This window comes from Vidua chalybeata, chromosome 19, assembly GCF_026979565.1.
Source record: "Vidua chalybeata isolate OUT-0048 chromosome 19, bVidCha1 merged haplotype, whole genome shotgun sequence".
Taxonomy (NCBI): Eukaryota; Metazoa; Chordata; class Aves; order Passeriformes; family Viduidae; genus Vidua; species Vidua chalybeata.
Window position 1 is genome coordinate 9,145,907 of NC_071548.1, and position 23,717 is coordinate 9,169,623.

General features: G+C 45.2%; 2 long non-coding RNA genes across 3 annotated transcripts; one reads left to right on the forward strand and one right to left on the reverse strand.

The window, feature by feature from the left end:
- Window positions 1-12,434: 12,434 nt before the first annotated feature.
- Window positions 12,435-15,329, reverse strand: LOC128797863 (uncharacterized). 2 transcript variants are annotated; one of them, XR_008434259.1, is made up of 3 exons: window positions 15,248-15,329; window positions 14,373-15,167; window positions 12,435-12,904 (listed from the first exon to the last, which is right to left on the reverse strand). It is a non-coding gene; the product is annotated as an uncharacterized LOC128797863 (long non-coding RNA). The 2 variants fall into 2 exon arrangements; XR_008434258.1 differs by having other exon boundaries at window positions 14,373-14,623; window positions 14,938-15,319.
- A 178-nt stretch (window positions 15,330-15,507) lies between these two features.
- LOC128797865 (uncharacterized) lies at window positions 15,508-19,512 on the forward strand. Its single transcript, XR_008434260.1, has 4 exons — window positions 15,508-15,716; window positions 16,217-16,398; window positions 17,290-17,453; window positions 18,365-19,512. It is a non-coding gene; the product is annotated as an uncharacterized LOC128797865 (long non-coding RNA).
- The last annotated feature ends 4,205 nt before the right edge of the window (window positions 19,513-23,717 follow it).

Consider the following 23,717-nt stretch of genomic DNA (forward strand, 5'->3'; position numbering starts at 1 on the left):
TGGCTGCTCTTCGCTCTGCACAGAGGGGACTTAGCTGGGTTATTGTCATCATTTCAAAATGTTTCATTTCTGAGCAAGAAATCCAGTGCTTTTGTCCACCAGACCCCAAACTGGAGCACTCCATTAAACATTAAACTGGAAATATGATAAAACTGCATATTATGGTTTTAATGAATTATCTGTTTTAGAAGGGGGAAACAGAGGAGAATTGCTGGCGTAAGTGTGGAATAAGATTTTTCAAAGGAATTACCCCAGCCAAGGCCCAGGATAAAAGTATTTTCAATAATAGCATTAAACCAAGAAGCAGCACAGCAAGAAATGCCAACTGTAGTCTCTAAATGCTTAAGCAACTTGAAATCTAAAGATGAAAAGGCACTGTACACTATTTACTCTTCTTAATGCTGAATTGTACAGACGTACATTTATATTTTATACCTCTTTGAACTGGGAAATATGTATAATTCCCACAAGAGGATAAAGTATTTTTGCACTGAAGGATTACAGAGGTGCTGTTTAAAAGACAGTTTCAGGTACAGCTCTGAAAGGGTCTTTGACAGTAGGTCTGGCCAAGTGCTCCTGTTCTTTCATTAGAGCCCAGAACTGGTGCATCACGTCCGCATTTCGCGAGCGAAGGCGCTGGAGGGGAACATCAGCAGTCCGAACAGATCTTAAGCAAATTGCTGCTATTTGAAGGCAGAGTTCTGCTTCAAAATCAAGAGGCTGATAAATGTCTTTGACTGCTCCCCAGCCTTTGTGGTGGTCTCCACCAGGGTGACCCACTGGACCTCATCCATGCGCAGACACAGCCTTTGTGAGGCGCTTCCAGCGCGGCCCAGCTCCTCCAACCGGGCAGTGGGAAGTGCTGGCTCTTGTGGAGTGATCCCATTTGAACCCAACCCGTCGTCTCCTCAGATGCATTTCTCTGCTGGGAGGTTATTAGGAGTGACAAGCCTCTGGTAATGTAATCTAGCATTTGTATAAAGCAACTGCCAAGTCCTGCAGGTGACTCCTTTGTGGCCACGCTCGGAGGAACAGTGCGAGGAAGGGTCGCTCCGGCCTTTAAACTTCATCAGCATACACGGAGGGGAGAAAAGACAAATAAAAGCCAGGCAGTTTAGCTTGTACCATCATTTAACAAGTTCTATTGGCTCAGCTGGAATGGCTGGAGAGGGATACTGCCCTTCTGAGTCGGTTTCATTTGACTGAATGTGTCATCAGATCCGACCACGAGCCTAATAAGGGCAGAAATATTTCCTTAGGATGACGGAATCCCATTTATCTGAAGGTTTTCTCTCCCCTGACGTCGCTTGCTCTCGGGCAGGGCGGCTGAGGAGATGCCAGGCAGGCTCAGCCCCTGCCTGCCCCTCTCCACCCACGCTCCCGTGGGCTCGTGCTGGGCTGATTGTGGGGAATTCTTATTTACTGTGGATCCAGCGTGTGCAGCGGGCTCTGGCCATGGGGTCGGTGCTGGTGGCAGGGAGCAGGGCTTTGCCTCCTCCAGCCAGCGATGGGGCAGTGAGTTCTACCAGCAAATATCGGTTTGAAGCCTCCATTGTGCCAGCCCACCGTGGGGAGGGGGAGAGGAGCAGATAATGAGCTGCTGCATGATCAACCGCGAGAAGAAGGTATAAAAGATATAGACCATTAGAAAAGAACAAGGCTTTAAATGCCATCTGAGATTTTAGCTGAAAAGCCCTTTATTAGGTTAAAAAAAAAATCTACATTTAACAATATAGAGTACCCAGTCCTGTAGATTTCTACCGCAAACTCCTCTGAAGTAAACTACAAAGGATTGTGATGTTTCTTCTTTCAGACTTTTTTTTTTTATATGAACTTTTTTTAAGGCACTGTATCCCAGTGAACTATCCTCCATTTCTTTTTCTTGCTGAAGCTGCAGATGTACATTATGCTAGTGTGAAAAAAAGCTAATTAAACTGCATAGACTCTGCAGGAGGCAGAGAAGGCCTGCAGTGCACGGGGGATGATTGATTTGGACTGTCACACAGCTCTGCTGGGTGTCATAACTTAGTGACAAATAAAGGATTACAGTGTCCCAGAGTAACTCTCTCCCTTTTATTGTTCACCAGACATCAAAGCACAAAAGCATATTAGCATTTTTAATAAGTAGTTAGGTCAGTCGTGGCTTACAGTTTGGAATTACTTTCTCTAAAACTAAAAAAAAAAAAAAAAAAAAAAAAAAAAAAAAAAAAAGAAAGAAAAACCAAACTTACTGGTAGATTAAAAAATATAATACCCACAAGGCAGGAGCGATTCTTCCATTGCTTTCGATCAGGAGTGCATTATTTGTCTAAAACATGTGAGGAATGCCAGCCCCTAGCCCATTGTCTGAAAAGGAGATTTCTAGCTATAAAAATAATATTAAGAAGTTGAAAACATTTTATCAGAAAAGCAATTACTGAACTTCTAGCATTTGAGGCCGGTATGTTGCTTTATTTGTGCATTTTCATGGGGAGCTTATTGTGTTCTGCTTACAATTACCAGTATAAAATGACTTTATTTTTTTTAAATCACCTTATCTCTAATGTACATGTATCCCTGGAAATAAGGTTGGGGGGTATCTTGTATTTTTAAGAAAGCATAATAATAATAATTTGAAGGTGTTTACTTTGAATAAACAGAAGTTAGATATGAAAATAAGAACTGGGATGGCATAATGGAGCTGGTGTTTTTATCAGGACATAATTAGCTGGGCATAATTGTTAACCTTTCCATTTGGAATGGGCAGAGCTTTTTTAGATGTCACTGCTCTGTGGATGGGGACAAAATGGCACAGGATAAATCTATGGGAATGTTGGGCTGGTCCTTGGGCACTCGGGGACAAAATGGCACAGGATAAATCTATGGGAATGCTGGGCTGGTCCTTGGGCACTCGGGGACAAAATGGCACAGGATAAATCTGTGGGAATGCTGGGCTGGTCCTTGGGCACTCGGGGACAAAATGGCACAGGATAAATCTGTGGGAATGCTGGGCTGGTCCTTGGGCACTCGGGGACAAAATGGCACAGGATAAATCTATGGGAATGTTGGGCTGGTCCTTGGGCACTCGCTCTGTGTTCACACTCATCCTGTGCAAACCCACGGCGGCACTGGAAAATGTCCCTTCCTCAACGCACCTGCCCCAAGTGACTTCGAGATGTTTATCAACACCACACAGGGTTTGAGCTAAACCTTTGTACAGGAGGATTTGACTGGAAACTGTTCTCTGTGGTGGGATTGAACAGAACCAGAGACTGAGGGAGAGGTGAGGCTGGGTGGCTCCAGAGCTGCTGCTCCATCCATGCCCGTGGCAGACTGAGATTCCCATCCTCCCTGCGAAAAGAAAGGCTGCACTAAAGCTGCAAACTCCACTCTCCTCTGCGCCCCTCTCTATGGCATAAAAGTCACCAAAACATTATCCGCGTGTGAGGTGCAGCCGCTAAAATCAGTTAGGTTACCCCAGAGCATCGACACATTTGACACATTTTGGATGGAACATTTGACACATTTTGGATGGCACATTTGACACATTTTGGATGGCCCCTGTCGCTGTTATCAGTTGCTATCCCAGCACTGTCATTAGCAGGGTGCTGTTAGCTCTTGTGCTGGTCTTTGGGGGATTAACCCTTTGCTGACCAGCTGCCTTTAACTCGGCATTCCTTTATCCTGTTGCTGCTACTCCACACCTCGTTGGAGAAGGATCCAGCGCTAAGAGCACCAAGGATGGTTTTGGTGGCTGGAGCCCCATTTTCTGCACCTACCCTGCAAGACAGGGGAGGGACTCAAGAGTTTCTTCTGCACTTTGTGGGGAAACGGCACTTTTCAACGGGACACTTGGCTGAGCTCATTTTGGGTGTGTCCCCTTCACTCATCACCAGCAAGAGCAAACAGTGCCACCAGACCCCAACAGTGGGACAGCTTCATTTTCCTGTATGGACAGCAGCCTGTTCTGGGGGAAACGTCCCTTACTCCCAGTTATCTCTTAAATTTCAGATTTCCTTGCCCCTTTCTTCCTTTCCTGACTGCATGCCTGTCTCACTAAGGACCGACAGACTTCCCTCTGTCAAGAGCAATGGATGCTGGAGTGGAAAGCTGCATTAGGAAAGAATAATGTGTATTTTAAATTCTATATTATATATATATATATATTTCAGGACCTGAAAATGGGGAAGACAGCCGAGATCTCTGTGGAGCTCCAGCAAATATTCCATGGATCATCAGTGGTGCAAGACCACATTTGGGGAGCTACTGGAATGGGCCATAACAGCTGTAAAGCAGATACAGTTTTCTTATTATCCCTGGAGAGGTGTTTCTTCTTTTTTCCTCCTTTTACAACTATTCTTTTAATACCTCTTAAATGAAAGCTTAATTTGCTTGGTATGAAATTACCTTTAAAAAGGTAATCAAAGAACTTCATTTTTCTTAACAAGAAAAAACCTGGCACTTGGATACCTGTGTGACAGACACCTTTTAAATACCTGTGAGGAATAAAAAAAGATGATAGGAAATCATTAATTCTCAGAGAAAAGAAGCAGTTTCTCACTTAAGATTAAATAATAATATTATTAAATATTTTGTGCCTACACAAAAGTCACTTAAGATAGAGTGTAGATGTTCAAGGACAGAACAGTATTTACCCATCTGTAGGTGACAAAACACTGAAACACGGTGCAGGAATTTTTGATGGTGGAATTTCCACCTAATTTTAATTTCCTTTCTTTGATTCAAATAAAACCTTCCCTTTAAGTTTAATGTAGTGCTTTCTAGTAAATCCAAGCTCGCCATTCTTCAGGGCATTTAAATCCATATCCAGGGCTGAATTTTGTGGTGTGGATCCACCACCTGTATCTGTGTGAGCTGGTCCCATTGAGTCTTGAATAGTGTGCATTCTTGGGGCTACGAGGACATGATGGAAGACTCTGTCCTCATGTTACAGACAAGCTGTAAATCTCAACAGGACACGGGATCTGAATGCAGGAGACTTAATCTTGGCAGGAGTCAGCAAGTCCCCTCTGTACCCACACTACAAAGGCAATTTGCATGAGGATTTTTGCAAACTTTGTTCCTCAGGATCTTATTTTTTGTGCTGATTTCCTCCTTTCCCCAAAAAAGAGACAACAGGGTGAATTGATCTATTTTCTGTCGGGCGCATCAGCATCATTTCTGCATACCCGCATTTTCCAGTTATTTTTCTGGACCTTTCTGGGATCTGGGAGTCTCTTCCTGCTTGTGAATCCCGTACACTCACTCATTCTTGTAATTTGGGAGGCTCCTGCATATTTGAAAGCGATGGCTTCATTTGTTTTTCCAAGTTCTTACTGAATCACTTGTTGGTGTACAAGTGACATTCCAAGCAGCAGATTAATGAAAGCGCCTTTCTTCTTTGTACAGTTGTATTACGTCAGAAATTTCTCCACACGCACACCAGTTCCAGTTATCTGATTGATACACTTAGACATCACGCATGAAATATGCTTTTATTCACGTATTTGTGTCTCTAAACTGAAAAGGAGCCTTTATTCTGGAGGAAGAGTCCTGCAGCTCGGCGCTGAACTGCACGGCTCCATCAACAGTTGAGCTGGACTCTGGCCAAAACCCAGCCTTATCTCTTCCAGCAACATCAGTGCAAGGAACCACAAGAGGTGAGTTTGGAAAGATCCTTTTGGGGAAAAAAAAAAAAATAAAACAAAGCAAAACAAAAAACCCCAGATAAAGTCATGATGTCACTTCAAATCCACGGCTGGGAGATTCTGGCTGGTGTTCTTGGCCTCGCTCTCGGCTGTGGGGTCCTCGTGGTGCAAAGGGGAAGCAAAGGGCAGAGTTTGTCTGACCCTAAAAATCATTATCTGAGGGCATGGCCCTTAGGGCTCCATGCTCCGTGTGCTGCACGGTGTGGAAAGGCTGGGGGGAGCTGGGAAGGCGGCCAGTGGGAAAAAGCTCCTGTGGGGCCTCCTGTCTCAGAGGTGATGTATAACCACATCCCAGGCCAGCTGGGGTTGGTGTCCTCTGCTCCTGGAATCGCTTGGTGTGGGGATGAAGATGAGGATGAGGGTTGGCTGGGGATATTTGTCCCACAGGAGCCTCAGCCAGGTGAGGGTACCATTGGGTCGGGCCCAAAGCCCTCCTGGCCCGCAAGGCAAGACCTGACAGGCAAAGGAGAAACTGGTGGAGAGCACAAATACCAGTGCTCAGGTTCTGTGAGTGAGCCTGAGGGGAAAATCATGCCCAGGGAAGCCGTGGCTGCCCCTGGATCCCTGGAAGTGTCCAAGGCCAGGTTGGATGGGGCTTGCAGCAGCCTGGGGTAGCAGAAGGTGTCCCGAGGCACGGAGGTGGAGCTGGACGAGCTTTAAGGTCTCTTCTCTGCTCACCTGCAGATCTGTGTGAGGTTGTGTGAACTGGGCTGTGCGAAGAGCCAGCAGCTCACTGACAATGAGCCCATCTGCAAATAAATTGTCCCACAGCACCCCGGGAGAGGCTCAGGGGCTGCCATTGCTGCCAGGCCGAGTCACAGGGCCCAGGATGTCATTTTGTGGTCACATTTATGGCTTGGTGTCCCCAGGCTGCCGATGTCCTCCCTGCTGAAACCAGCTGGATAACACTGGTCTGAGGGCAAAATGTGACCACTTGTTTTATCCCGGGCAGGGATATCCCGGTGAGTTTGGACAAGGAGCTGAGGTGGGTTTTCTTTCCACACTGCAGGAGGCAGGTGGAGCTTGGACCAGGCAAAACACTGAGAAGCAACTTTTAGTTGTGTAAGAGCCAGCAGTGTTCAAATCATGACTTGTGCCACCAACATCTGGAGGAGTTTGTGCTGGGCTGGGCCTGGCATCTGTAATTTTCAACCCCATCCCAGGACTTTGACTTCCTCTTTGAAAAACACCTAAGACCTGCTCAGAGAGCCCATTTGCTAAAGAATTTCCATAATCCATGAGCCATTAACAACCTCACACAAAGCAGGACCTTAACAGGCAGGCCTGGCACAGAAACCAAAGCCCAGAGGGGCTTAATTTCTCTCCTGTCCTTGCCCAAAGTGGGCCACAGTTAATGCCAAAAGGGGTTTATGCTATTACTGCAAGAGCTCTTGGATCAAGCATTTCACTCACAAGCTTCCTATTTACTTCACTGCTTTAACACTCTGCTGATTTAAGCACATGCAGCTCTGGAAGGAAGCAGCAGCATTTGCAAAGAAAAAAAAAATTAAGAAGAGACTTTTGTAGAAATATTTGTGCATCCTCTGCAAGTGCAAAGCTTCACAATGGCCAAGAGAAGAAGCAAAGCTGAAAGTAATTTAGTAATTTGTAACCAGATATATATCACATATATATTATATATATATAAATGCATAATATATATAATATATATAATATATAAAATATATATTTTATTTATATATATATATATATATATATATATATATATTACTGTATGTGAAGGGGTAACCTGGACTTAGGGGTGTTTTGGGGAGCACAGAATTTTTCATGCTTATGCAACAGCAGAGCACTTCCCCCCCCACACTTTTCTTTTTTTTTTCTGAGAGACAAATGAGCTAAAATGACAGAGACAATGGAAAAAATAAGCAGACTTGGATCTGGACTAACTGTACTCGCAGGATAGAATGTTAATTTTACCCAGATTTGGTTTCACTTGGGGAAAAAGAAGTAGCATTTAGTCTCTCATAGCTGTCTGCATAATGTATAAATGTGGCACTTGCCAGTGTCACCACAGCCGTGACAGGAATGGCCAGGTTGGATTTTTCTGCACTAATTCCCTCCCACTGCAGAGATTTCCTGTCAGCACGTGGCCTCTCCAAGCACATGTGCTGCAGTAGCATCAGGGGTGAAGCTGGGAGCCTTCACTCCAAGTTCCCTTGCTCTGGCTGGCTTGAATCAAACCTTAATTAAAATGGGAGTATTTTTTAATTTAATTAAGAATATTGAATCAATTAATAGGACGCTTAAGTGATTACACAAAGTTAACTGAAGAGTTTGATACTGCAGCTCCTGCTTTAGCTAACTCCTGATTTGATGATGATCCAAAAGGCTCAGGTAATTAGCATTTGATTGGGCCATAGGCTATTTTTAACCTACCACCCTTTACAGAGTGTGCTGCCTACTCCAGTAGAACTGGAATATTTCAAATATACTTTTGAGAAAAACATGGAAATTCTCCTTAAAAAAAAAAAAAAAAAAAAAAAAAGCAAGGAAAAGTTATAGTAGGAATATAATTGGCAATATGATTTTTTAAAAAATTGACTTAATTGAGTAAAACTCAGCAAGTGCTTGTGTCAGTGGTGAGTTCAAAGCAGGGCCTGTCTCTGGTGCAAGTGCCAGGGGTGTTGTGGATGGGGGAAATACTTAAGGAAGTGCTGGGCTATGCAAGAAGGGGCTGTGGAAAATGGGAATGTGGGCAGTGCTGGTGCCCAGCTAATAGGACTGGTGTCCCTTTGGATATGACCCAGTACAGCTTCCTGTGCTGGCTGATCTGCGGTGTGAAGATGTCCAGGGACACCCAGACACAGCCAAGGACATCCACTGATCTGCCTCCTGTCCAAGTCCTCCTCTGGGCAGAGCAGAGAAGAGTCTGAGGCTAAGAACCAGGGACCAAACTCCAGGGACTCCCAGGTTTTTGGGGAATCTGGAAGGGGATATTGTATCACACATGATCAACCACATCTGGGTGACAGCAGAGGGGGGATAAGGAAGGGGAAAATCACCTTGTCTGTAAGATCTTCTTGTCCTTTTCCTCTGTGGCATCCTCTGGTTCGGTCTAAAGGAACATTTGCAGTGAAGGAAGTGCAATTTCTATTTGCCCAGGACACAGAAAGGTCTCATCACGACACCAGGGGATGTCCAAAGGGGGCCTGACCTCCCCTCATAGCACAAACATTAAAATATTCTGCTGCAGGATCACAGCGACATCTGAAACTTCCCTTCATTTTCTTCCCCCTCCTTTTTTCTCATCTCTTTGGGTCCTTTGGCCCATATGTTGCTAATTTTCTGTCTTTTCAAAGCACTCTGTTTCATTTAAAGTCAGAATACATTCTATTCATCACCATGAATTCTAGGGAAAAAAGAGATCTCGAAGGTCAGTGTTCCCCTTAATGTATAAAATAAATGAGCAAAGCACTGTTTTTTTTCCTTTAGCTTATTACTTTTCTTAATCTACTTTTTAGGTCTACTGTGGGAGATCACAGGAGGGACTTAAGCAGTTGCTCTTAGAAAGGATTCTTATATATTCTTGCAAAAAAGGAGTCCTTCAAAACTGCAAGTCTTTGTAGTTGGATCTGCTGAGCCAGACTTCAACCAAGCTAGTTACTGGTCAGTGAGCTGGGGTGCCACTGCAGTGACATCCACGAGTACCCAAAGGACTTCACTCCCCAGGAGCTCGCTTTCACTTGCTGTCCATCATGTTTTCCCAGGAGAAAAAAATTCCTTCTTCTTTGCTAAGATATTGCACCCACACCCTGAAATCTGTGTGAGGGAGAATAATGAGGGAAAACCGTGGCATTCCGATTTTTGCAGCAATAGCTCAGTAGATCTTACCAAGAGGCAAGTTAAACTGTTGAAATTACTCAAACCCAAGAAAAGCACGTAAGATGATCTGCTTGTTTAAATTCTGTTGTTGCAGAGGGTGGGTTCTTTGTAGGAAGCCATCGAGGGGATGAAATTCTAGAAGGCCTTGCAGCAGATCACAGTGCAGCCTGCAAAGAGTTAATGGCATCCTTGTCCCACTATTTTCTTGCTTGTCTGCGATTGGCAGTGACAAGAGCTGGTCTGTCCCCAGCTGTGACAGTGACAGCAGCCCTGGGCCAGCCCACACCAGCCCTTGCAGGCTGGAATGACCCAGGAGGAGCAGCCAAACCCGAAGCCAACTCAAGAGCCAGCTGAACCTTTCTTTACAAAACCTCAGACCACATCAAAGTGCCTGGATTTGTGTTCTCTTATGAACTGGGGGTTTGGGCCAAGGTAGTTAAAATGTTCATCAAGACTCAGATCTTTGGAGCGAATCTGGCCCTGAGAACGGAACTAACCCTGCTTTGGAGTTCAAAGCAGCTGGGAGGTGAGTCTGGAGTGGGACCATGGCTGGATTTCCCCCGTTCCCATTGCTGCTTCACACCATGGATAGCCTTGCTTGGGAACCTGAATCACTCCTAAAATTTTGCTGCTGCTCGTTTTCTCATCCACTTGGCCAGAGCTGGTCCAGCTGAAGCTGCAACCTCTTCCCTGGGCTTTGATGGGTGCAGTGCATGAGATTTTCTGTGCACCTTCCCACTTTAACCCCATGAGGGCAGAGCCCTGTTGAGAGCACTTGCAGGGTGACTCGACCAGCAAATAATCCCAGGAAAGTTCCCTTCAGTGCTGCAAGATGCCTACTCTCATCTGGCAGTACTTCAGAGCTGGCACTTCATCAGTAGATGAACAAAGCCGAGTAATGCAGTACAAGTAAAATTATTACAATCTGGGGTATTTCCAAAACAAGAGTCTGACCAGAAAAAAAAAAAAAAAAAAAGAAAAAAAAAAAAAAAAAGAAGAAGAAAAAAATAGATGGAAGGAGCAGGCAGGGAGGGGCTTTAGCAGCTGATAGCTTTGAGCTGTAAATTTGGTATAAATAACATTTCTGGCTGTTCTGAACAAGTGCAGAAGTTGCATATCTGTAAGTGAAAGTTTCTCGCTTTGCATGATGCCTCCATCAATCTGAATTAAGTGTTCAGTGGGAACCAGAAACGATGCTGCTGAGGAAATCTCAGCCTAAAAACCAGTCAGCAGCAGCAGCTGTTCTGGGATGCCTTTTCACCACGGGGCTATTTGATCTCCCCTGAGGTTGATCCAAGCCCTGCAGACGGGTAATGGGTTCTTTTTGAACAACAGGCCCGCAACATTTCTGCATCTGCAATGGAAAACTGTGGCAATGAAAGGAAACAGGGTCTTTTAGGTCTTGTTTCTGGCTCTACCACTAATTTGTGCATGACCTTGGGCAAGTCAAAAAGCATCCCTGACCTCAGTTTACCTAGTGAGAAAATGGGAGTGGTAACACTTTGCAGCCTCCGAGGTTTCACTAATGCAGTTCCCTCAGCCTGCTGAGACGAGTCATGGTTCTGCCCATCCATAGGCAGCCTCTTTCCTGACCCCAAAAATCCTCCCCATACACACCGAGGGTGCCCAGAACTCAGTGTTGGAGAGAGTTATAACCCACTCCTGACCCCACAGCACTTCCAGGCAAGTGTGTGCTGGGCTAATCCATCAGGATATCACTCACTGACGCTTTCCTTGAGATTCACCCCTTGTTTTCAACCAAGAAACAAAGTTGCTCTTAGAAAAGGACACACGTTTTCAGCCTGACTTTTCCATCTCGTGTCGCATTTGACTTGCACACAATTAATTTAACACCCAGCTGGTGGTAAAATTATGTGCTTCCTGAGCATTATGTTTTTTAAATTGCTTTCTTAATGCTTTCTGCTCTATCAGGGCTGTCCTGCTGAGGAAAGGGCTAATATCTTCCCCCAAATTCAGCTTTCCTCTCAGCACTGCGGTACAACCAAGAACAATATCCCTGTTGTAAAGGTGACTTTTTATCAAAGGTACCCAACAGGCTCTCTGGAATTCCTGCAAATCTTCCATGTCTGGAGGTGTTTCAGATCCACAGCTGCTGGCTTCGTTAGACCTTGCCTGGTGCTCGTTTAATGGGGACAGGATCCATGGAGCACCTTCCCAGCCCCTTTCCAGCAGGATTTTGACATCCAGCTTAGCATGGAGTTACTGCTCTCTGAAATGGAGATGGGATTCTGGCTCTGGGAGCTGTGAGACCAAACAGGCAGCAAAATCTGTAGCAAGTTACAACAATTTTCTTAACCTGCAAGGCAGGGAGGGAGGGAGGGAGGGAAGAACCCTACACAAGACATCCCATGTCTGATCATACTCTACACATCCATGGCTATTGAAACTCTCTGATTCCCCTGTTTGATATTTAGCTGCAACATCCCATTTGTTCCAAGCAGATATGTAAAGTCTCCTTGGTATTCAGGTTCATTTAAAGATTTACATTTTCTATTTCCTTGCTCTTTTTCTGACGATGTACATAAAACAGAATTGTAAATGTTTAGGAAAATCAAAGCTATTCTTAGATGCTTGCAATTCCACTAAGTTTGTATTCTCTAATTTGCGCCATGAAAGGAAAAGGAAATCTGGGAGAGGAGCTTGTAGTTTGCTTTTTGAGCTTTTCTTCACTGCATTTCCATTGAAACTTGGGGCTCAGAGCTGTGTTTCTCAAGGCACTTTGAAAGTTTCCTCAGTAACCCTTTGCTCCAAGGGATGTGACTGCAGCCACCTCTCCTACCTTTCCAGAGGGTTGTAGTGAGGAGTTTTAAAATTAATCACAACAGAACCAGCTCTGGGAGATGTCCTGAAACTCAACTAAACTCCCTTACCCTGGAAAAATTGGTGATAGGTGAGTAAATTCCGCCCAAATGCTTTTTACATAAATGCTGTGGTTTCCACGGTGCTGAGACGCAGCCGTGGCTGGAGTAGAATTGGTTCTTAATCTCATGAGCCAAAATGCCAATCCATCTGTTCCCAGAGCCTGTGGCCAGCCCCCTTGGTGCTCCCAGATGCAGAGTCCACCCCTGTGGATGTACGTCAGAGGTTGTGAACTACCACGGGGAAGAAGCGGTTTCGGATTAGGATCTCTGGAAGAAAATCTTTCCCCGGGTAAATCCAAGCTAGATGAAATCTGCCCTTCTTTTTTCTTCTTTCCACACAGTCAACACCTTGAGAAAGGCTCTATGATGCCAGCTGGGAAGGGAAATGCTGAACAAAATTCCCAACCAGCAGAACAAGAATTTTCAAAGGAATGAGAATTGTGTTCCCCGAAGCACAGCCTCAGCACTGCTCTTGAGTCTCTGCTTCTGAAACTAAAATAAAAAAAAATAAAAATTAAATAAGTAGGGTTCTTACTTCACCCTTTGCCCAGATTTGCAGCTCTGTGGGAAAGGTGGGTTTATCTAAACTAAAGTGTTGCAGTCACTGCATGGCTTGGTGAACTCCAGTCTCTAGAGTGAAATTCAGGAAAATCAAGCCCTCTCTCCTGCTCTACCACCTGTCTGATGGAAAAACTAAACACTTTCCTCCCGACATGTGCAGTAATGGGAATTTCTCATCCAGAGGAAATTTCTCATATCTAAAATATTCCTCTGAGTTAGAAAAACAAAAGTAAAAATAAAACCAGAGATGTGGGATTTTCCACTAATGGAAATTATCATTTTTGGAGAACGCGAAGGAGAACATTTCTCCACACCCAATGTTCAGATGTGCCCCTGTGTCCTTCCCAGCTCCAGGGACCAGTGAGATTCCCTGGCTGTGGCTGGGGATGGTCAGCAAGTCTGGATCCCTAAGGAACCTGCCCTGAAGCTACTGATGAAAAACATCAGATAAAAATTTGCTGTAACAGATTGTTTCTGGTGAAGGTTTTTTTAATTCTCTTCTTAAACCACAAAAGTGCTACCGACTGGCACGGTAGCAGAAAAGTGCTACCGACACGTGCTGAGGGCAAACACGTGCCTGCTGTGGGCACCCACCAGCTCTGCTCAGCAAAGGGCTTGTGACTGTCCCTTGGCCAGAAACTGAGTGTCCCCTCCAGCCCAGCTGGCCAAAGGGCAAACGCTCAGCACATCTGGGTGAGGTTAGAGAATTTGCCCTGGTGTTTTACCTCTGCAAGTCAGCGCTGGAGGAATGCTCTGCACATATGAACTATCTCATACTCACCAAACCACTTATTAGTTTCAGGCACTGGCCCCTGTGTTATTATGTCCTTGATAACTTTATTAAATTCAGCCCCAGCTTATTCATCTCGCAGAATGGCCTTAACTATTTGTAGATATTTTAAAGTAGCCATCCTTGCATCGTGATAGCTTCCAGACCTCGCTGAGAGACACGCATGTGTTTGAAATGCCTGCTTTCCTTCTCCATTTCACCATAAAGTAGCCAATTTAATTTTGCACAATACCATTTGATAACAACCATGTGTGTGTCTTCAGCGTTTATATACTTCAGAGAAGGTACTGCTTGGTCAGTGTGAGATAATTTCACAAAGGAAAACGGAACCAGATGTTCCTCCTTTTGACTCGGCTTCTCCCTCTGCCTATCTTGTTTCTAATGTCAATCTCCAGGCAGGTTTTCCATTACCTTAGGAAGGGGATATCTTTACACTTTGTGTTTTCATTACTGACCTGCCTGACAAAGTGTTGGGAGTAGCTGAGGTAGGTGATTATCAGCTTAGCACCTCTGAGATCATTATCAAACCCTAACGATGCTCGGGAGACAAACAAAGGCAGAGATGTGCACTGGGTGGGTTCTCAGAGGAGCTCCAAAGGGAAAAGTCACCTTTTGCACCGATCTCGTGGGTACTGTCTGGATGCTTAGGATGCAGCCCTGAACATGCCAAGGAGGAGTGAAGGGCACCATCAGCTCCGGGAAATCAGCAAGAAAATTGAAAGTTGAGATGTCTTCACCCAGATGCTGGAGCGGGCAGTTTTAGCCATGGTTATCTGGTGATGACTTTCTTTCTGCTGTTCATGGACCTCCTGCCTGGCTGGAAGGGTCCAGGTGGGTGTGGCAGCACCTGGGTGTGTTACCTGGAAGTCAGGAAAGTGAAGGCGAGTTTCCCTGAAGCTGTAAAGTGGAAGGATGGGGAGGACAGAGGGATTTGCTGATGGAAGGAGTTAAGCCGTGTAGAATACTGCTGGGCAGGAGACATCCCTCACAGGATCTAGAGTGAACAGAGCAGCCAGAGAATTGCTGGAGATCAGCAAAACCCACAGTCACTGAGGCCAGTGGAAAGCAGGAGGTGACATTTTAGAATCACCATGACTGTCAGGCCAAGAGGGGACCACCGGTGACTGCAACATCCTCTTCCTCACCCCACCAAACAAGGCACACTGGGGCTCACCGAGGTCTCCCTGACCATCACCAGGGCTGAACCTGATGGTGTGTTCAGAAGTGCCAGCTGTGGTCCAGCCATGGGATTCCAGAGGGTCACGGCAGTGCCAGGTGGATCCCATGGACACGTTGCTCTGGACCAGTCCGATTTACAGCGTGTTCACTGCAGCTGGCCCAGGCAGCAGAGCTGGGCTTCCTCACTGTCCACACTGGCTGTCACTCACCAATCAAACCCGCACTCTGAGGAGAGGAAGGAGCTGGTTATCTGCTTCGTTATCAGCACTGGTGTGCAAACGACCCATCCTGTGGCAATGACAGACCAAAAAGCTGCTCTGAGAACAGGATGGAATGAGAGCAGAGCCCCGTGATCTGGAGCTGCCCAGCAGTGCCATTGCCAGGCTGTAAAGCTCTGAGCCGCCTCATTTACAGGTGCTTTTACCTTGACACTGGCCGTTATTAAGCTCCATTATGAGAACAACACTTTGTGATCCTCCCTGACTCACAGTCTTGTGACATCCTGGCAGGGAGAGCCCTTGGCTCCCGTGCTGGGGAGGCTCTTGGAAGGAGCCGTTATTGCAGGGAGTGTCTGGCCTGGATCACAGCTGCCTCTTGGGCCACTTGAGCCAGGCAGGGATGGATTCTTCTGCCTTGGACCCATGGAGACCTCTGGATGGTTCCAAGGACAGCAGCAGGGGGATGTCAAAGACCTCCAAGAAAGACCAATCCCTTTGGCTTTGAGGACACCACACAATTTCTGCTCGTCGCCTTTCTTCGCTCCTTTTTATTTGGGTTAGAATATGAGCTCAGCGTGAGCCTTGCATGTATTTTAGTTAAATCATCCCAAATTTGTGGAAAACCTTATGCAGGCGTGAGCTGATCTCATGAGTCATGCTCGTTGCCGTGAATGCTCCATGGTATATGGTAAAGCACTGGAATGGGACACATTCCCCAGGCAGCTGGCTGGAGTCGTGCAAATCCTGTTACTGGCTGGCACGAAGACCAATGAGCAAAGGTCCTGCAGAAAGAAGTCCTGATAATCACCATTTCTTAGGGACTAATCCTAAATGCCTCCGCTCCCTGTTACCGCTTGCGGTAATAACAGCAGGTGCCCGTGCAAAAATCCTTTTCCCAGTACCTCCTTCATGTCTTTGCTTTCCAAGAGGGAAGTTGAAAGCCTTTCTGACAAGGATACAGAAAAAACACTATCAATTTTTTAAAAGTCTTTTTCTCTTGAATTGTCAACTGTTTGTGATTTTCTTTCTTTCTTTTTTTTTTTTTTTTCTTTGCAGCCGTTAAAAAAGTAATTTTGTCACTCAATGCACTTTCAATCCAGTAAATTGTAGGAGAAGGCAATTGCACTGGAGGCCTAGCTGGAAGGAAGGAGAGATATTTGCTTAATACATGCTTAACTGGCAATCATCTTGGCAGTGTCTTTGCCCTGCTGCAGTCAAGGTGGCTTTCATCACTGGAGGTATAATTTGTCTCTGCCTTTCCAACTGCTCCTTCCTCTCATCTCCTGCTCCAGTTTACGTGAACTCATAAAACTCCAGCTCCTGCCCCAAACTCATGAGGAGCACAGAGAAAAGGAGCAGTGCTCTCTGCTGATCAGCTTGGTGGCAAACTGGTCCATGCTGGTGCCTACTGGGAGGAGCTGGTGGCAGCAGAGCTCTGCCTCTGTTCCCAGCTGGCTGTGACCTTTATGCCTTCAGGGCTCCTTGGGACAGCCACCCACAGTCAATTGTTCCATTGATTTCAGTGGGTATCAGATGAGATCTTTGGTTCCTGAGGGCAGGATTATCAACCTGGGGTATTTAAGGTGAGGACTCAGCTCCACAGAAAGGTGCATAGATAAGGGACTGGATTTTTGGCAGGGTGAGTTCAGGTATTCAGAGTCGGTTGCAAATTCTTGTTTACAAATTCAGGTAGGGAAATCCTCATCCACAGGTGTTACACACCGGCCTCAGGTGTGTAACTTGGATCCCTCAGTTTGGAAAATACGAAATTATTATCTCTGTGACTGTCTACAGAAAGCACTTTCTGTAAGGCAAAGAGTAAATCTTTGTCACACTTCTGCGAAGTCACCACACCACACCTGGCACACGCCACCTCCATCAGAGCCCAGATCTTGTGCCAGCCCCCTGTGAGTGATGGAAGAGTGCTTTTGCAAACACAACTCAAGGAATATTACGGTGACTTTCATACAGATGTAGAAATTGTGTACTTTAACTTAGACGTTGTCATGCAAAGCACTCTGAAGAGTCCCAAAAAAGTGCCTTTGAAGAGAGGCTGGTGAAGATCCCCATGCCCTTATTGTTCTTCCTCACCCCTCTGTCATCCCAACACCCTGGTCCTTATTTTCTAGGTCATCCAGGCATGGCTTTCTCTCCTGTGAAAGTGCTCAGGTCATTTGTTAGTGACAACAGGAGACGGATCTTTTGGTGATGTAAATCAATGTCACATCAAAGCTTCCATGGAGCGATACTTATTTACACCTTCAGATACCAGATCCTTATGTTTTGCTTTTATGTATGTCAAAGTTCTTTTTTTTTTTTTTTTTTTTTTTTCTGAAAGGTAACATTTTATTGCAAATTTCTATAATTAATCAACCTCATTTCTATGGCAACAGACACTATACAAATTAATGAAATAAATATTCCAGTACAGTTAATTCTGGCAAAGCCATGCTAAAACCCTTTCCATCATTCCTCATTATGAAGGCAGCAAAACGTGCTTAACAGAATATCTTATCAAAATTAGTGAAAACATTAAACTTCCCAAAAAAACCTTCTTTTGAAAAGTTGTTCTAAGCAAGTTTCTAAAATCTCAGAAGTATTAAATCCTCATTAATATAAGCTCAATGTATTTATGGTGTCAAAAATGTGTTTTATAAAAGCCAAAAGCAGAGTTGCACAAGTTGCCTCATTATCAATAATCTAGCATCGTCCCTTTTATGTGTCATTTCTTTACACAATATACTATCATTTATGACTTTTAGCAAATACATCATGGCAAAGGATTACTCTCATCAGAGGCAGTCTTTGAAAAGGATATGCTAATTTCTAGAGAGCAAGAAAACATCAAAACAGTGCCAGCAAATAGCCAAGGGACTTTCATGTCTTAATATCCTTCAGAAGTGCTTTATCTCCTAGTGCAACGTGTATCATAGTATAAACAGGAAATGAAACAGCCAAGGCATCAAAGAACCACCAGTGCATGGCTGTAATTTTAGATCAGGTTTAATAAAGGTTATCTGCAGCAGGCTAATCAAACAAAAGGGTGTATGTTTTAAAGCGCCATTTGATAATTTTCATTTAAGGCTCCCGATCAAAGAGATCCTAACAATGTCTTACTGACTCCAGATAGATCCCTTTGCCTCACTTTTCAAAGTAGCTTCGTTTATTGCTGGTAAAACTGGTTTTGATGTTCTAATTTTTTAGGTGGAGGAGAGATCAGAAACTGCTCTGGTTTCCTGTGCACCTTAATTTGAAAAGCAATAGAAAGAGAGCTGAGAAGGAAATGAGCAAACACAGCGAGGGTCAGGAAGATCTCAGGGTCACTTTTGTGAGCTCTCCGTGGACCTTGATGCCCAGGCAGCGGCTTCCATCCCAAACAGGATGCAAGGAGAGGAGACAAACCTGGACAAGACTGAGCCAGGCCATTGACTAGTTAATGAGAAGGCAAAATACCCTAAAAGTGAGAGACTGAGGGAAGAAAAGAGTAGCTTGATTTTGGCTGGCTGCTGGGGAAAGGCAGGAGGAGCCAGTTTTTGTGACACTTCTCATCTTTGGCCAGCAGGAGAAGCTCCACTGGCACCATCCACACAGCCCTGAGGAAGGGAAAATGGCAATTTGACTGTCCTACCCTAGGACAAAACCTGCAGAGCTTTTGCCTTGTGTTTCCTGACCCATTCCTGGATTGCACTTTCAGGACAAATCTGATTCAAGTTCCTGGAAAAAAAGGCTGTTTGCTGATTTCTGAAAGTGGAGTAATCCCACTAGGAGACATTGAGAGAATCTCCTCTCTTGTAGCAAGGGAGAGGCTTCTTTGGGATGCCAGCGGAGTCTTCAGTATTCCTGGTTTATTAATTATTCTGTTTGGGGAGCAAAAGGGAGATGAGAAATTTCTCCAAACGAGAGCTTATCAACATGGTTTTATTTCTGGCAAGGCTGATACATCCAAAGAGCTAAACATACTTCTAATATTTTGTCAAAGCCTTCTGCACCACTCAAGCCCAGGGATGTTTCAAACTGATTTCCACACAAAGAAGATGTTTCCCATTAAATAGGAATGCTTGCCTTGAAAATAAATATTTCCCTGCCATGGGAGAGTTATGGTGGGATGGCTCATGGAAGAGCAGGAAAAGCTTATAACCATCCCAGTTATCAGGTGCAGGCAGGGCTGACTGTTTTGGGGAGAGATCTCAGCTTTCTGGGACCAGCCCTCCTCAGCTGTGTCCAGAGGCAGGGGCTGGGCAGGCTCAGCACCTTTTTTGCATCACTGGGGGGGTTTGACAACTTGTATGTTTGTAAAGTTTGTTGTTATTTTTTGTGTTCAGAAATCCGAAGCTCTGTAGGGGGGAGTTCTAAAGAAAAACCCAAATAAATAAAAAATTCACCCTTGGGTGCACTTAATGTGGTTGGTAAGAAATGTGCTGACTCCCAAATGTTCTTCTTCCCACACACTTCACAAAATGCTAGTTTATTCCTATACATGTGTTTATACTTCCTGCTGATGCTCTCCTAAATATTTCAAAGTATCCTTATGAACCAATAGACTTTTATCACGGTATTTGTAGGAGCACAAGACCTTGGTTGTACCCATCCAGCCTCACTTTGCTTCTTTTCCCTTTCAAGTAAATTTTAAATTACCAAAGAAGTGCTGATAGTCACGAAAATCTAGTTATTGGCCATGAAAACTCAACCATAAGTAATCTCCCCAAAACCAGTCCCATGAAATATTCATGCTCTGGGAGCTCCATTCCAGGCAGGGTGGTTGCTTCTGACAGCAAATGCTTTGGGAGAAGAGAAATGGTGATTCCTCTGCTTGCAGAAATGAGGATGCTGCCAAACTGCTTGGCAGGATAATCTGCTAAAAAACAAGAAAATCAGGGCTGGTTTGTTCAAATACCCACAGCAAGTGTCAGGGTCCCACCACGAGCAGCAGGGAGAGCGGTGCCAGGATCCCGTCAGCAGTTCCGTATCGATCCCCACCTATCTGCAGCCACCCTGGATCCCTCCCTGTGATGGATTACTGCCTCCAGCACAGACCCCAATCAATAGTGACTGAAGACTGGTAATGACCAAATGTCAGGGACTTTTCAGCAGCTTTTTTGAACTAATATTGGTGCTTCCTAATCCCGTTATCAAAGGATACCATGAAAAACACCATGACGGTGGGTACGAGTTGCCAACCTTTCACAGATTCATATACTTGAGACCACAAGAAACCACTCAATAATCTTTTTTTCTGCTGACCTTTATTTCGTGGGCCATTAGATTTCACCCGTATCAAGTGCAATAACTGGCGTCTGACTGAGGTACAACTTGTGCTTGGCAGAAGCATATCTTCAAAGGAGAAAACCGGTCCTGATTGAAGACATTGGAGCTGGACACTTCACCACCCCTTGGCAGTTTAACTTGGTGGTTATGACAGTTTATTTCTGGGCACTCTTCTGCCTGAGGAAGTTAACTCAGGGCGAGGGAATGTGTGTGAGTAAAGACAACAATCCCTTTCTACTTAACCATCTGCAGACACAAGCACAGGCACAACAGTCATTCACAAACACTCCACAACGACTGCTGTGTCTACAGGTTTTATTTTGAGTTTGTCTGCCTCGGGTTTCCTCTGCTGTTCCTTTTCAGGGTGTTCCCCTCCTAAGCAGAGAGCTGTGATTTACACTGACACGCTTTTTCACACCTCATCTCCATCTTCTGCTTGGTAATAATCCCCAGAGATGCACATGATTCCTCATGTCACCTCCAAATCTTACCTGTCCATTCTGCCATGGCCAAACCAGAGAGTGGCTGAAGTCCTGGCCCCACTTTAATCAGAGTAATAGAGATGTTGAAGGTTGGACTTGATGATTTTGGAGGTGTTTTCTAACCCTAATGATTCTGTGATTCTAAATCTTTAGGTTCACGCCTTGCTTGCCTGTCAATGCACTGAGCTTGGAGGGGTTCTGCATCACCAACCAGACAGACACCTTGTGACACAGTCATCTCTCTGGCACGTGGCCTGTGGCAAAGTTACTCACAGGTGTCCCTGTGTGCAGGGCTGGGGCTTTCTCTGTCCCTGGAAATGTTATTTGAGGAGCTGTGCCTGCCCTGCGTGCGGGTGCTTGAGCCATGCACCTCCAGCAAAAGGATGGGCCAGAGCTCAAGGTTTCCCCCAGAGTTTGTCCTGGACCTCTTCCTTGGACTTTGGGGAAATGTGGACACGAGCTGGCAGGTGGCAAATAAAATATACACAGTGCAAAACATGCCTGAGCTCAGCAAATAGTGTGCCTTAGTCCTAAAATTATCCAAGACAGTCTCCATAATTTTTATGGGAGAAAATTAAGTCTTCAAAGCAAGCAGGAATTTGAACTATTCCCGGTTCAAAGTAAATTGCCACATGTCGACAAACATTAAGAATGATAATATTTTGCTAAAGCCCCAGTAAATCTTTGTGTGGTTTCTCTGCATTTCCTTTCCCATTGCTGTTTGTTGCTCATACATCCACATTCACACTGGGAGGTGAAGGAGGAAAAACTCCCCATTAAGAAGAGAAGAAAAAAGTAATTTCAATCTGCTTCAGTGTCCTGGGATATGGCTTGACTGAGTAACACTGAGTCCTGGGCAGGAAGCTGCTTCCAAGCATTTGCTGGGTACCAGAACATCCCAACCTAAACAGGAGCTGTCAAACATCTAATCAATCTGTCATATTAACAACTGTAATTAAAATCATTAAGCAAATGCACCAAGGGCTGCTCTGGAAGGGTGCTAACACCTGTGTGTGCCTCGGTGTTAAAGTAATTGCTTCAATTGCAGTTTTTGGTCATTAAATATCTGTGTGTACTCAGGGAACATGAAAAAAAATTAGAAGGACCTGAGAAATGAATTTTGGTGACGTGTTTTGAAGTACTACAGCTCAACTATATTAGTCAGCGCTGCCTTAGCAGTAAAGGAGGAAGGTGGAGATGATGAGAAAGGGCTTGCAGTGCCTGTGGGGACAAACACATCTCATTCACAAAAGTCTCGAGGCAAAATTAAGCTCTGTCCCCTCTCTCTACAGAATTATTTTCCCCCAAGCAGTTTCAGGATGAAGCAAATTTCTGAATGTCTTCCTGAAGCAAGGGGGGACCCATCCCATAACTCCAGCCTCTTCTCATCCACCAGTTGTGACTTTGGGGTGTAGGGGATTCTGGAGGCACCATTTTACATTTGTTTATTTACTGAGAAGGGGAAAAGTCTAAACCAGAACATGTGATGCAAACTCCCCCTCCATGCATCTTTTCCAGAAGGCTGGAGCTGACTCCCATCCACAGCTTGATCACGTATGTGTGAAAAGGATCCAGGCTTGGAAACTTCAGCTGGAGCAGCCTGAGGGTGGTGTTTGCCTCCCAAGGAAGGGTTTGACTCCAGCAGCAAGGAAGGACCTGCCTCTATTCAAACTCTTCCTCACTCCAATTATTTACTGGCTAAAACTTTCTAGCCTGTGGGCTCGTAGCTCTCCCAAAGTGCTGCACAAGCCCAAGCCGTGATTTTAATCCAGAACCAGATTCCGATTTGCTTCCCTCCAAGCAGAGGCTGTGTACACATGCAGCAACTGACAGTGGTTAATGGTTACCACGAGATTACCACGAGGTTACCACGGGGTTGTAAAAGTAACGGTCACTGAGGGATGAGCGCAGGAGAGCTGAGCACTGCTCCCAGCAGTGCCCTGCTCCCAAGGCTGCTCCAGGGACAGAAAATCAGGAATGCTGGCTCCCATTACCCAGTCTGCCCTGAAGGAGCTTGGCTGCTTTGGCAGTGCAGATGACATTAAACAGATGAAGCACAAAAATGGCTCAAATATGATTATAATACATGTGTGTAGCTGTCTCACCCCCCCCCCCCCCCGCCTTTCAACTTGCACCATATGAAAATAACCTCATCAAAACAGAAAGGATTTTTGGGATGAGGTTAATTGCAAAAAATAGCTCTAAATAAAATAATCACGAGGCCCCAAATACTGTTATTAGTGTGAGCCAGCAGTTTGCTCCCAAATTTACAGAACAAAAAGTTTGCTCTGCACTTGCACACCATGCCATAAAATAGATAAACCGTAACTATCTGCTGGAAACAAACACGGAGCTGGGGTTTGATATGCACCAGGTTATTTTCTGCACCAAAACTTCTGTCACTCACGAGTCTGAAGTCAAGCCCCAAATCATCCACTGACTTCTCAGCATCAGGGAAAGGGGGCACATCTGGACCCAACATTAGGTCCCCCTAAACCCTTCTTCCAAAATCCCTGCTCTGACCATCTCCTCTCAACCTCCCAAAGGACAGAAGGTGGAGCTGGGCGTTATCTCTCTGTTAGAGCCCTGACCAGAAATCTTCCTACTGGACTGCACGGGGCTGTGCTGAGTCTCCATCACAAGGCTTAAAAAGCACATGAGGACTCCTATGAGGAGAGCAGTGTGTGTGTGACGAGAGCAGAGACCTTCAGGGAGATTTGTGGCCCTTGCAAGCACCTCATGTGGGATTCGCCATTCCCCTGATGCGAACACGGAGCTGGGCGAGACTCAGAACTTCTGACAGAGCTTTG